Raw genomic sequence first — 14,468 nt, forward strand, 5'->3', positions numbered from 1 at the left:
ATGGGGTTGAAAGGGTCAAATGGCTTTCTATTTACAATCTGGAAGTGCCATTGCACCCCGGCTTCTGAAACTAGAATAACTACTCATTACAAATGACGTTTATAGCCATAATCCGCAGCATTTCATAGCTCGCAAAAGATAAGACTTTGGTACGAAACTTGAGTTATGTTGTGTTGTTGACCCAGCGGTCAACATTCTCTAGTCGGAATTTTGGTTGTCTACACTTGGCCGATGGTTTGGCATTTGACATAGAGGGTATAGGAGATGTTTGTTTTTCATTTCCCAGTAATGCATCATACACGCCACCACGTGTGTGCTATGTTCCTTAGTTGAGTTAGAGTCTGATCTCAATGAGATGGTTATTAGATTTTGGTTGTCAAGTACTACTTAGAGAGATGTCTTTCTAGATGCATTGCGGTTCATTAGTGATTGCCAGAGGAGCATGTAGTGGCTTTGTATATCATATGCATGTGTCTGAGGTTCGAGATGGCATACTCTCAATTTTATTACTGGCATGCTTTGAGAAAGAGACGATATGTGTCTCTTTTGCACGTAATCTCCACCATGCTCATGAGACAGAGCATTTAGTTGTGCAAGACATGCCAGTAGACTCTGTAGAGACAAAGATAGAGCGGCAGTTCTCTAGTGAGACACAGCAGGTGTTGTCAGACTTTGTGCAGGTAGAGGTAGAGCATCTTTTCTCCCTAGAGACACATACAAAGCTAGCATGCATGAATTTCGTTGACATGCTCATGTTAGAGGCTGATGAGTTGGTGCTAGGACGCACAGTTTTGCCTATGGGTGATAGGGACATAGGTTTCCTAGTGTAAGTGTTGACATATCCACACGCGATGGGTAATCCTGATAATGCAATGATTGAAAATAGCGTAGGGGAGGCGAGTACAACCAGGTTTACACAAATTTTGTCAGCAATCGGGCGTCTCATGTTCGACTTGTTAGTGTCGAGGCCAAATCTAGCAGCTGCAGTGGGAGCATTTGCAGCAGGGGTTGTCAGTCGTGCGATGACTGACAGTAGCATGATGCATAGTGGAGTTTTGCATACCATAAAAAGTAGTCTATGGGATTTACATGCAGGCTCTAGAGTGGGTATGCACGCTCGCTTTCCACCAGAGCCGATACGACTACGAGTAGATCGACAGAGTGAGCCAGTGGGCATAGGTTGAGAGAGTCTCTCACCTAGTTCCTTGTACATACTAGTAGTTTAGCTAGTAGGTCTCACTTATCGATGCATCACCTTTAAGTAGGAGTTTGTTGGGGTAAAGGCGCTATGCCTTTTGCCCGAGCCGGACATTCGATGTACCGCTAATTCACCATGTGTATGCCCTTATTCATTATACATATATGAACAAGGAGCACCTCACTCACTAAGTTCCTAGAGGTTGCTCCACCCACACCGCTCGTGTGCTCTTTTCCTTCCCCGCATGCACCCACATCACTTCCATATCTAACAACCAAAATCTAGATGATGTACATCCTGAGGAGAGTGTGCATCTAGTAGAACTTCAGCTGAGCTACAAGGATAAATCAGACAAAGAATCCTCTACCCAAGCTCTTGAAGATATCAGGCGAGTTGCACAGACAGAGAATGGAGAGACAAGCCCAAGCTTATTTATTAGTACCAAACCCCTTGAAAATTGTTCTTATACTCAAACCTAGCACAGTCTTAGTAAAGTAAGGGGTTATCAATCCTTCTAATTTACCATTGTATTGATATGAAATTCTATCAAAATCATTGACAAAGCAGACATGATGCATGTTGACCTATTGAGGTTTACACAGTGTTCCCTGGCTCCTTCCCTATGTAGCTCATTACCAGCACCAAAGAGGAAAGCATCTACTAAACCCTCCGAGCCAATATCAACAAGATGAATCTCATTCAAGTGGGTCTCACCCTCACCCAATGCAACGGGGAGCTCCCCATCATTGATGGTGCATACTACACCTGGCAATCAAACATCTATGATTTTGACATCACCATCGACTTGTATGTGGACACATCCATCCAGTTGGTGAAAGCCAATGGCATCAACTTTGAGAAAAATTGGAGAGAGGGCATTGACTCACGTAGATTTGGTAGCCTTTTATTCAAGTAAAATCTGCTTCACAACAAGACGATTCCCTACATATGCTACCAGGGGGACTATGATATTGCCTATCTGCATAAGCTTTTGATGGGGGAGTTGTTCAAGACAAAGGTACGAGATTTTTTTGGTGATGTCTATGACACTAGACTTGTGTAGACTACATGCTTTCATCTTAAATGTGGGCTTTATAAGTTCTCCAACATAATGTGCATGGAATGCATCTCTAAAAATGCCCATCAAGCAGGCTCAAAAAGCCTGCTCACATCTTTAGTATTTCAAACTATTAAGGCAAATATTTTGGGAATTTGTAGAGGAATATCGTCGTGGTCTTGTTAGGACCCTAGTGTCCTGACTGACTATAGTTAGGGCCATCATTAACCTTTTAGCCCATTTTGAAATACCTCCTCTCTAAGCTTAAAGTTTGTTTTGATGGTTCAAATGGCAAGTGGTTTCAACATGCTCTTTGGTACTTTTTCCTCTTGTGTTAATGATGATTGTTAAAGGTTACATGTGGGTAAATTTGATAATTAGCACCTTTCTTCTAGTCAAATTCTTGAAGATACGATTGAGCTAAGAGGATAAATTAGATAGAACTACCAATTCCATGAAGATGTCAGGTAAGGTACACAATCAAAGAATGGATAGATGTTTGTGGAAAACAAACCACTCAAACATGACTTGATCCTCAAAAACTTGCCATTCTCTTGATAATAAACAAGCAAGTGATCACTTCCAGTACTACTGATTCAACGTTGGAATATGAACATTCTATAAAAAGCATTGATAAAGTATACATGCCATGATGCATGTTAACGTGTATGGATTTGGCATTGGGAATTCACAGCCTCAAGACTCTTCCACAAAATCATCCAAAGGAACTTCAAAGTCAATAAGAATCATACAAACAATACGAGACAAGGCAAGCTACATAGGGTAACAATGTGTACACTTCACACATTAATGCAAGTACAAAAAAGCCATTAAAGAGATCCGTGGAAAACCCAAAATTGCCAATATGTAGTAATAGATTTGCAAGTGATCGAGCATTTTAGTGACTTGATAAAAGAGCACAAAATAATTTTGCAACTTGGAGAGTCATAAAGGTTCATGAGGGCTCAATCGCTTCAAAATCCATTCTCTTGGTGCCTACGGATTCCCCACAGCTCACATACCACTCATCTGCCAAACTTGCAAAGGAACTTGTAGTAGGTTGTTTGGAAGCCATTGACAAAGAAGGTAAAAGACTCTTGGATCCACAGATTTGTTTTGAGCTACCTCTACAAACCCATAAGGGAAGTAGCGCCTTATAACACAGAAGGGAAAACACACCCCAAAAAAATGGCAACATGTTGAATGTGATGCTCCTAATGATTACATTGTTGTCAACCTTGACCAAATAGAGCCTTGCATGCCATGCAACATAGAGGTCGCAAGTCACCGACCACACCAAACGCAGTGATGGAGTACACAGCCAAGCATGTGCTCAGCAACAACACTATGAACATACAGGGGCAGTTATGGTACCAGCCTTCAGTGGCTCCAATCTTGTAACATACAATGTTGAGCCCGCCTTCAACTCCTTCTGCCTCACACGTGGTGCAGAGCACGCCTGGCCAGGGAAAATGACTTTTACCATACAAAATGGGAAATTGAAAGCAAGCAGGGCATGTGTAGCCAATCCAACCATGGATGATCTACGGCTCAGAACATGCACCCTTTCCCAACCTTCCCCTATGACCTTCTGTAGGCCAAAAAGGGAAGGCATAACTAAGGCCTTACCCTTTGGGGTAGGCCAAAAATTTGCAAAGAAAATCATTATATTCAAATTTTTTTTAGCTCTTTGATGATTTTCATCATCTAGTTTTACGAGCTTCCGCCCAAACACCCACACCCACATGTTGCAGGCGTTGAACCATAGTGGTCACGCTTAGAGCCCCTTGCCTTAACCACTAGGCCAACTCCCCTTGACAAAATCATCAAATTCTTAAACGAAGGGACCCATTGAAACTAAGAAGGTGAAGGGTCACATTGGTATATTAAAACAATTTAATGAAATGGACACATGTGAAGCTCTTAAATTAAAGGGTTTTTATCAAATTAAAATATTGAAAAAAATTCAATCGATTGACGTATTACATTTTTTATGAAATAGAGCCCATGTTCTTAAACGGAAGGAATTTTTTGCAAACTAAAATATTAAAAAAAACGTGGAAGAGGACGGAAAAAAATATTTGTGACCCAATTTTCAATGGTCCTCTTTAGAGAGAAAGAGATACACAAATGTCAACACCTTTCACAAAAGCCTAGAAGAATATTAAAAAACAAGCAAATTGTACACATGTCCTGCGATCGACTTGCATCCATGGTCCACAATTTGCAGCAATAATTCACCCACCCCACTATGGCCTTCTGCAAGCCAAAGAACTCATCAATATGTGTGTGTGTGTGTGTGTGTGTGTGTGTGTGTGTGTGTGTGTGTGTGTGTGTGTGTGTGTGTGTGTGTGTGTGTGTGTGTGAGAGAGAGAGAGAGAGAGAGAGAGAGAGAGAGAGAGAGATTGACTATAAATATAAATATAGATCCAATGTGTGTGTGTGTGTATCTATAGGATTTACTAGAATTATGCAAAGTGAAGCTTCACTTTAACATTGTAAAATAAAATTGAGTGAGTTTTGCAAAAAAAAACATTCTAAAATAATAGAATTTTAGAAAAGTAAAGACATGTGATGATGTGAAATGAAAAGGTGAAATTAAAAGTTCCATTTACTATTAAAGACATCTGATGATGTGAAATGAAAAGGTGAAATAAAAAGTTCCATTTACTATTTTAAAACTAAAATCGGTTCTATACTATATATGAAGCAGCTTAAAACTTTCAAGAAAGGAGAGACCCTCCATGTGTCACATTCTGCTTCATTTCTAAAAGCACCTTTAAAAAACATTTAATTGAAAATGCAAAAGTGAAGGGTAAGTACTAGGATCGTAGAAAATGAAAAGACTTGAGGGAGTTTTGGTAGTGGAAAGTCAAAAAGACCTTAGTACTCTATCTAAATTCATAATACTTAAGCTTATAGTTTTTGGGAGGCCATTTCACTCCGGCCCTCAATTCAAGGCTGACCACTAATTACTTTCATTTTTAAAAATCATTTGAAGAGTGGCTTTCCTTTACAATTTTGAAGGCCATAAAGAATTTTTCTCCATGTATTGCTCAATGACCCTCTTTTCGGAGGTTTACACAGAACTTCTATGTTGTAAATGATCTTTGACTTTGATGTTCAAAGTTCAAAAGTTATATTTGAGAGAGAGAGAGAGAGAGAGAGAGAGAGAGAGAGTGAGTGTGTGTGTGTGTGTGTGTGTGTGTGTGTGTGTGTGTGTGTGTGTGTGTGAGAGAGAGAGAGAGAGAGAGAGAGACAGACAGACCCATCTCTCAATGTGTACGAATATAAGAGACAAAGTCGACGTGCCATTCCTTGAGGTGTTGGCGCATTGCACAAAGGATTTTTCCATTTGCATTGCATTAATCAAGTACATTGATCTCGACAATTCAACAATAGGAGTCCAACAATTTGTTATGGGTGTCCTGCACTCAACAACAAAAAGACTTCTTATCTCAATATAATTTAAGTGTGTTTCTTTTGTTTCGAAAGACATTGTTTTTCAAAAAAAACAATCAGATCTAAGAATTTTTAGATATCATTTTACGCAATTACAATCCAAAAAATCAACCACCCTTGTGGCCCTCAATAGGAGGATTATACAATTCATAATTAGTATCAAGCTAGCAAAGGCTTCTGTGTACGTCTGAATCTTAAAAACAAATTTTACTTATGCAGTCAATAAGGTATCTATCAGCTGATTCAGGCTTAATGTAATTTGATATTACCAATTAGACACTAGTAGTCAATACATCATTCCAGCAGTACATATATGCTATGACTCACGAGACCCTTTAAAGATTTCTGCATATAGCAACAATTCATGTCAAGGATGATTTTGAGTTCATGTCAAGTACCTATCATAAATAAGGAACCCTTCCTATCTAAGGAAAATTAATCCATTCCAAGATCATTATTGTTATGTGAATGCAAACGATTGACATCTATTAGCAAAACATTGTCATATTCTCCAACCAGAGTATAGTTCCAAACAAATAGTCAATCATGGTCAAAGGCACATAGACATTCCTTCTATATTTTAAATAATCCAATAAAATCCATATAAATTAATTTTTGGCATCCAAAACCAATACTTACTTCAATGATTGTATTATATTCAAGCTACCTTCAAAACATTATGAATTCATAGTTTTGTTTGATCAATTGCCCAAGTAAACGATAACCACAACCATTCTAAGTAGATGCAAAGCACCTACCTGGTAATTCTTCATATGTAAGTATGAGGGATGATCCCGTGTCACTTGGTTGTATATTGCGAGGTTGAGAGCCCTTTCTATGGCCACAAGGTATAGACTATACCAATGGGAATAGCGACACAATGGGCTACCAATTACCATGAATCATTTATATTGTTAGTTATTCCACTATAAGAAGACAATTACCCATGCTTTTTGGGCAATGAATTGAGAGAGGAATGGTGAGATGCTTCATGTGTGTGTTTAAGTATTAATAATCTCCTCAGAATTGAACCATACTTAGACAATTGTATTAAATAATAATATTTTAACACAAGATGTCATAAACCTCAATTATCAATTCATATACACTAATACAACAGCCTGTATCTAATCGATAATACAATCATTTAGATCAAAAATTTAATCTTTGATCACTACAATATAATATCTTAGTGTTGTATCTTATGTGCTCATCCTTTGGGATGAACTTCCACTATATCTACATGCAGAAGGATCCAGCTGGTATATTGGACAATCTTTCGTTACTGCTGCAATTTTCGTTGTAATCCCAAGGAAAGAATCTCTTACCTGTCACCATCCAAGAAACACAAACCTGTCAGAACTGGCATTACTTGGGAAGACACGTGTCAACGACTCCCTCCCCTTGTTATTGGTGTCAAAAATTACAACAAAAAACTAACAACATAACGTAGATCAATTATTAAGTTTAAAGAATGAGCCATATATTTACAATACTATGAATGTTATTCAATTCCATAAAGAATCGAACAGCGTCTCCTTTGTAATTTGAACCATTTTTCAAAAAATCCAATCAAAATGCCATCTCATCCGAGACCCTCACAGGAGGATTAAGGCACCTTTTTGAAGCATTGGGGTGTTTTCAAAGTAAATTACTAACCTTAATTTCGAACAAAAACATTTTATGTTTCCTTTATCATCAACAATGGTGTCGTTCCCATGGAGACATAGTTAAGAGTCATTAAAAATGCCAACATTCCATCAACTAAGTATTGTCATCACCAATTACTCAATCATATGTTTACTCAGTATAGAGAGAATAATACTAAGATAACTGCAGTCCCAAACCATGTAAGGGAAAAAAACATTCAATGTATCAAAACTAGAACTATTGGTGTTCACCAAAAGTCACCATCCAAGCTGCCAAATATTGTGTAGCCCTAGGTCATCAGAGCTGCATAGGTCAGTGTTGTCTCATCCCACAAGAAAACCGGCAAATTTTAGTCCAAAAAAGGCAATCCAATGTCCTCTCAACCGAGACCTCCACTTAGTTTCTAAGAGAGGAACGTATCAAAAAATAGCTTATGGTTATGAGCTCACCAATGTATACTTACCTTGATTGGAGTTGCCATATCCATTGTATTAGACATTCATCTACATTATCTAATGTAAAGTATCTACCAAAAGGGATTGTACACTGCATGTATCTACATATGAATAGATTTTCAACTATAAATCGGCAAATATTTTTAACAACTAAAGAAGGTAGCAGGCATGTTGCACCACTACCGCTTCTCGCATTAAAGCGCTCTAAAAAGTGAAAATTTGGGCAGCATCTCCTTTGTATAACGGATGATTTTTCAAAATTCCACTCACTGCCATCTCCACCGAGACCCTCACATGAGGTTTAAGGCTCAACATCAAGCATCAAATGTCTTTAGCTAGGGTCAAATGTAAAAATCAAATCTTCCTGCACATGGGCCTTGCAGACTCCCAAAAGTATTTTCATTTTCCAAGTACTAACTTGACAAAAAATGAATTCAAAAAACCTATTTTTATCATCAACCTTGAAAGGACATTTTGAGTGTAAACTCCCAAACAATTCCCAACCAGTTTTTTAGCTAATGATTATCAATAATATCATTTTTTTCATATGTAGTAAGACTCAAATTCTTTTTTTTGGAATTGAAAAGACGTCTGATGTACTGCCTATCTGATGCATACACCAACACATGTTTCATGCACTTAATCAATCGTGTCAACACTGCTCATTAAATTCTAGCTATCTCTATTATACAAGGTCACAGTTCAGAATATCCTCATATGGCTGAAAAAGGACAGTTAGAAGCCCGATTTAAGCGAAGGAATTCATCATAACCAGACAAACAATACTTTTTGTACAGAGTAGAACTCAATTTTTTGTCAGTTCAGCTTAGTGTGTTATAGTCAGAATGTAAACCCTTATTATATGCCTTGTTCTCCAATACATATTATTAGACAGATTTTATTCATAAGTCCAAACTTGAAAAGCCCAAAATAATCAAAGTTTTGACTGAGTAGGTGCAAGGGCAACTACCTGTCCCATTGTTGCCGATAAAACAGTCAATTGGATAGTAGGTGAAGTGTTTCGAGGATCTTCTCTCCCCATTTAGCTTGATGTGGTCGAGACTATATTGTATGGCCATCGATTGTACCTTCATGTATGCTTTGTGATGAGTTGTCCAAGGAGCTGCCATTAGCTTCCGAGTTGTACATGTCTGTGAGCACGTACGCACGGATGGATCTGCCAAAGAAAATAAAACGAAGATTGCGTATGACAAGCATGTATAACACTCAAGGCATGTATTGTATGCTAGAATCATTGTGTGTGTGTGTGTGTGTGTGTGTGTGTGTGTGTGTGTGTGTGTGTGTGTGTGTGTGTGTGTGTGTGTGTGTGTGTGTGTGTGTGTGTGTGTGTGTGTGTGTGTTTGTGGGTGTGTGGATGGATGCAACATCCTGTGAGAGCCACGAGCATGTGAAGGAAGATGCAGAGGGTAGTGAAGCAAGTCAAAACCTGCAAGGGCTGAGTACACGAAGGAGGAAGACTCGAGAAAAGGTATCTCACGCACTGCAGGAGCTGAGTGCTGCCCGTGCAGAGTCCAGAGGAGGAGTTGAAAGTGCTTGTGAGCATGACCTTGGCAGGGCTATAGGCGCACATGAGAAATGGCGAGACCTGCGAGATCCATTCCGCGAAGGAGATGAAGCAGCTCGTATGTACTTACAATAGTGTGTGTGTGTGTGTGTGTGTGGTGTGTGTGTGTGTGTGTGTGTGTGTGTTGTGTGTGTGTGTGTGTGTGTGTGTGTGTGTGTGTGTGTGTGTGTGTGTGTTGTGTGTGTGTGTGTGTGTGTGTGTGTGTGTGTGTGAGGGCATACCTGCGTAGAGGGATGATGAAGATAGAGAGCCAAAACGATGGGTAAACGGGTCGCTCAGAATCCCGACCAAGGTTGCAACCAGAAAGCCATTGTCTGTCTATCACGAGTAGAAAACCGCAGCAAAATTGTAGGAGAAGAGGGAGATTCACCGGGGTATCGACATGAATGCGTGCGCTCACGAAACTGCGCAGGGTTTGTGTGTGTGTGTGTGTGTGTGTGTGTGTGTGTGTGTGTGTGTGTGTGTGTGTGTGTGTGTGTGTGTGTGTGTGTGTGTGTGTGTGTGTGTTGTGTGTGTGTGTGTGTGTGTGTGTGAGAGAGAGAGAGAGAGAGAGAGAGAGAGAGATAGTTGTATGTGAGCGCCCCTGCCTGTGTTCTCTCGCGAGCAAGAAGGGCGTGTGGCAGTGTAACGAGATAATTAAGCAGATCCCAATTTTGCAAAATTAGAGGGGTTGTTTTAAACACCCATACCTACAGCTTGTTGACCCCATTATGAGCCTCCACATTAGGTGAGTTATCTCACCACCAGTTCCAAACTCCAGCTAAACCAAAAAATATCCAGCTATGAAGCGTGTTTCCTTGGGGTTCGAGGGTTTAAGCAAGGAAGATAACTTGTATCGAGAGAAATTACAAGCAAGGGTATATGCAAGAGAAGATCATAGGTTAAAGCATGTCTCCTCTATGCAGTTGTGCAAAAGTGTATGTCCAGAGCTGTGCTGGCGAGATATAAGCAGTACGAGAACTACCCGAGTAAATGGTACCATTTTTAAGGCGTAAAATGCATGTACCAAAACACACCAAGTGAGTGGGTGGGTGGGTGGGTAGCAGTAAATGCTCGAGCCAAAGTACGTGTGATCTAGGTTGAGCAGATCTAGGCGACTATCCTTGATTGATATGCAATGAGGTATATAATATACGCATCCAGCTGGAGGTATATAATATACGTATCCAGCTGTACCATGAGTATCGACAAAAATGGGTAGCCATAAACCCATTACGCTATATTTATGTTGGAAATCAACTACTCAAGGCAGCCAAGTATGATCACGACCTTCAATTTATGATAAAGAAGATACATAACTTAAAGGCTACCACCTTTCCTTGGGTGCTCGAAAATTTACTTACTTTTTGTGTGTACTGCACAACATTGAGAAGGGCGTGCAACACCAGAATATATCGCCAAGCCAAGAGATCCCACAAGGACTTCCAGAATGTCGTCATAGTGTAGATGTAATAATCGACACTGTCAGCTTGTAGAGTCAGACAAAGGTCATGTTTGGAGAAGGGCCGAAATAGAGAATAGTATCTATATTTACTAAGCAAGAGTGTGTGTGGGTGTGGTATACATCTGGTAGAGATTTGGTACCATGAGCCATTACATGTGGTCTTGTCTAGAGACTCAGTGAAACTTTTCTAGAGAGTAGCAGCTCTAGGTTAGCACACCAAAAAGGGAGCTATCAGCCAAGGGTTAGCCAACGACTTGTCAACTAAATAAATGTGTGTGTGTGTGTGTGTGTGTGTGTGTGTGTGTGTGTGTGTGTGTGTGTGTGTGTGTGTGTGTGTGTGTGTGTGTGTGTGTGTGTGTGTGTGTGTGTGTGTGTGTGTGTGTGTGTGTGTGTGTGTGTTCAAGATATGTGTGTGTTCAATAGCACGTTCTCATGAATGAGAGCAATGATCATGCAAGACCAAAAATAGAACCTCAAAGGCAGGGACTCCAAATGCGAACCATCATGGTTAACATTCAGCAACAAAAGCATGCATGCATGCTTTTGTGACATCTTATAAAGATACGACAATGATGCATGACTGTGTATGTCTGTGTGTGTGTGTGTTGAGTATGGTACCTTGTGTACATCTATGCAGCTTTCGAGATTCTCAAGGAATTGTGAGTAGCACGATACGAAGGTGTTTGCAGAGATTGAACACACTTGCATGTATGCAACTCGCAAGAGAGAGAGAGAGAGAGAGAGAGAGTATGGACACCAAGAAGATCTCCTTAGCGTGCGAGCAAGGGGTGTGTTGGATATGAGAAGTTGCAGTACAAGAAATAATGGCCGAAGGTTATGGGCGAGGAACCACCCTGGCAAGCCAGCAATGACAGGCATATATCTGTGGGCAAGATGACGGAGAGAAAGAGTGAGATAAAGAGAATGTGCCAAAGGTTTGGTAGGTGTCACATGCCAGCACAGTTGTTTACATATTCAGGATAGGTAAGACTTAACTTTAGTGAAGAGGCTTTAAATACCTTTCATGTATTGCCCGAGTAGGGAGGAGTCCCAAGGGGAGTGCTACGAATGAAGATTCACGTGAGAATGAGAAGAGAAGAGTATCAAAAGGTCTGAAAAAATTAGAGGTTATATAATACCTCGTGTTTTATTCAATGGGAAACACATGTAGTGTATTAATTGATCCAGTCCCTAATTATACAGCATGTGAGCATTCAGAATAGGCTTGTATGACCTAGACCCAACCGATCAATACGCAAGATTATTAAGTATCCTATAATAGGATTTTTTAATCCAATGTACTCCAAATCAAATGGATGATCCCATGTGAGCTAAGAAAAGTTTAATGGAATACCGAGCAGAGATTAATCTAGGAGGCATCTCATTGTAGAATATTAGGGTAACTTCTCAGTTAGAAATTATTATTCTACACACAGTATATCCTCATATATATATATGTGTGATGTATCCATAGAAGAAAACAGTGTAAGCATGTGTGTGTGTGTGTGTGTGTGTGTGTGTGTGTGTGTGTGTGTGTGTGTGTGTGTGTGTGTGTGTGTGTGTGTGTGTGTGTGTGTGTGTGTGGCCCTCCCCATCCCTGAGGAGAGGTCCACATGGTGGAGGATAGTCCACCAAGTGGACCTATCCCCCACCAATTGCAATAATTGCTACTTTAAAAGTTCAAAGATTATGCATCAATCAACTGTGATGTGTTCCAAAGGGTTTGATACAAGAGTACCAAATTGTTGTTCATTGTTCGATAAATTGGTCCTCCAAGGAGGAGAATATCATGATATGAGATATACGTACCTGGAATCCCATGTTTGAGTCTATATATCAACCAAAATTTTAAACCATTTGTCGTCATGTTGGTCACTGCAATATACTCCGATCCTGCTTGACAAAGATCAAATGGGGAACCACCCCCCTGTCTATCAGTTGTCATTGATTATATGTAAGCTTGAAGGTGCTTGATGGATTTAGGATTTGAAGATCCCCAACCCATCCCTTTGGATTGCGTGGGTCAAGTTAAAATTTAATGTAAATGATCTACTACCATTGTATGGTGCTAGCCCACCGACCAAAGGCCTAGCTAGAAACAAGAGAGTGTGTGTTTGAAATGAAAAATCTAACAATAGTTTGATTATACAAACTACTGAACCATACAATGGATTAGACAAGAATTGACAAGTGGACAAGTTCAATGGCATATGGACAAGGACATTGATATTCTGTCGAAAAATATGTACATGTATATAACATCGTGTAACCTATTTGTTTCAATAGTTTACATTAGCCTCAAATACTAATGAATGACAAATTTCTTGTTGTAAACCATCTTGTCTCCAGGTATTATTATTAGTGTAATCAACTTCAGATATATCCAGTCCTTAGAGATAACCTCCACCAATCCTATGAGGATCGAGTTGTACCTGCATCCATACAAATCATTCAATTAGAACTGTCTATGCTTGTATTACCCATCTTTTTTGGCACTAAGACGAGAGTGGAATGGTGAGATGTTTCATGCATATGTGTGTATTTGTGTGTGTGTGTGTGTGTGTGTGTGTGTGTGTGTGTGTGTGTGTGTGTGTGTGTGTGTGTGTGTGTGTGTGTGTGTGTGTGTGTGTGTGTGTAGCTGTTAAATTAAATAAATAACACACCAATTGAACAAGATGTTCAAAAAGACGACTGGCTAAAGATGTCAAGGCAAAGATATGTACAGAAACAATTCACTCTTTGAATCAAAACTGTACATTATAGTAAGAATGAAGTATCATTCCAAAGGAATTTGTACAAAGGTATCAAAAACTATCCCAATTGCAGCATCAAATGCTTCCAAAGTCGGACTGCAGCAAGTTAACCCTAGCCTCTTAAAGCCAAGATAGAATTCTCACCTGCATCCATATAGTCAAGACAACAGACATGCTAGACTTGGCTACGTATGGCAGGCTTCAAAGAATCTATCAGTTGTTATCCATGTCGAACTTAAAAAAATTTAACTAGCTACTGTCTTGGACATTTAAAGTCTCGAGGATTTTTCATCCTTATTTTTTGCTAGAGTTATTCATATATTTTTCTAGAGTCCCATTTCGGTAGCAGAACCAGTATTGCTACCAAGCTTTCAAACATCAGATTAACTAAGTTTATCAAAGTAGGATCCAGTCAGAAACTAGTCAAAAAACAGAGCAGTAGATCCAAGTAGGATCCATTATGCAATACTCAAACCAGCAACCATAAAGTAAGCTTGAGTAACTGTCAACACTTTAAAATATCGAGCAACCTTGTATCGGGAATCTACTTGTATCTGCTATACTTCAGCCCAGCAGAGGATCAGTTAGTACCAGAAAGAGAAGATAAAAAAACCTCATATACTGATGTGAACCAATCTTACCAGCTTTATTGTCACCTTTTACCAGTCAAGCAGCCAAAAAAAAGAGAGAGAGATCTTTTGCTAATGAAAAAAATAAAGAATCCCAAAAGATCATTTCTTTAAAAAGTTTCTTTTAATATTGTATTATAGTCAGATATCAGAGCATGAGATCAACGAAAACCTGTGAGCAGTCGCTATGCCAAGTAATTTTCCAAGCAGCTAAGGAAGACCAAGCCTAAGTGAG

At 39.5% G+C, this 14,468-nt stretch overlaps 1 pseudogene; it reads left to right on the plus strand.

Annotated features, from left to right (window-relative positions):
* The first annotated feature begins 820 nt into the window (after window positions 1-820).
* Window positions 821-2,441, plus strand: LOC147460737 (putative CCR4-associated factor 1 homolog 11; annotated as a pseudogene).
* The last annotated feature ends 12,027 nt before the right edge of the window (window positions 2,442-14,468 follow it).

The sequence above is a fragment of the Adiantum capillus-veneris genome, chromosome 3 (assembly GCF_014529385.1).
Source record: "Adiantum capillus-veneris isolate H3 chromosome 3, ASM1452938v2, whole genome shotgun sequence".
Lineage (NCBI taxonomy): Eukaryota > Viridiplantae > Streptophyta > Polypodiopsida > Polypodiales > Pteridaceae > Adiantum > Adiantum capillus-veneris.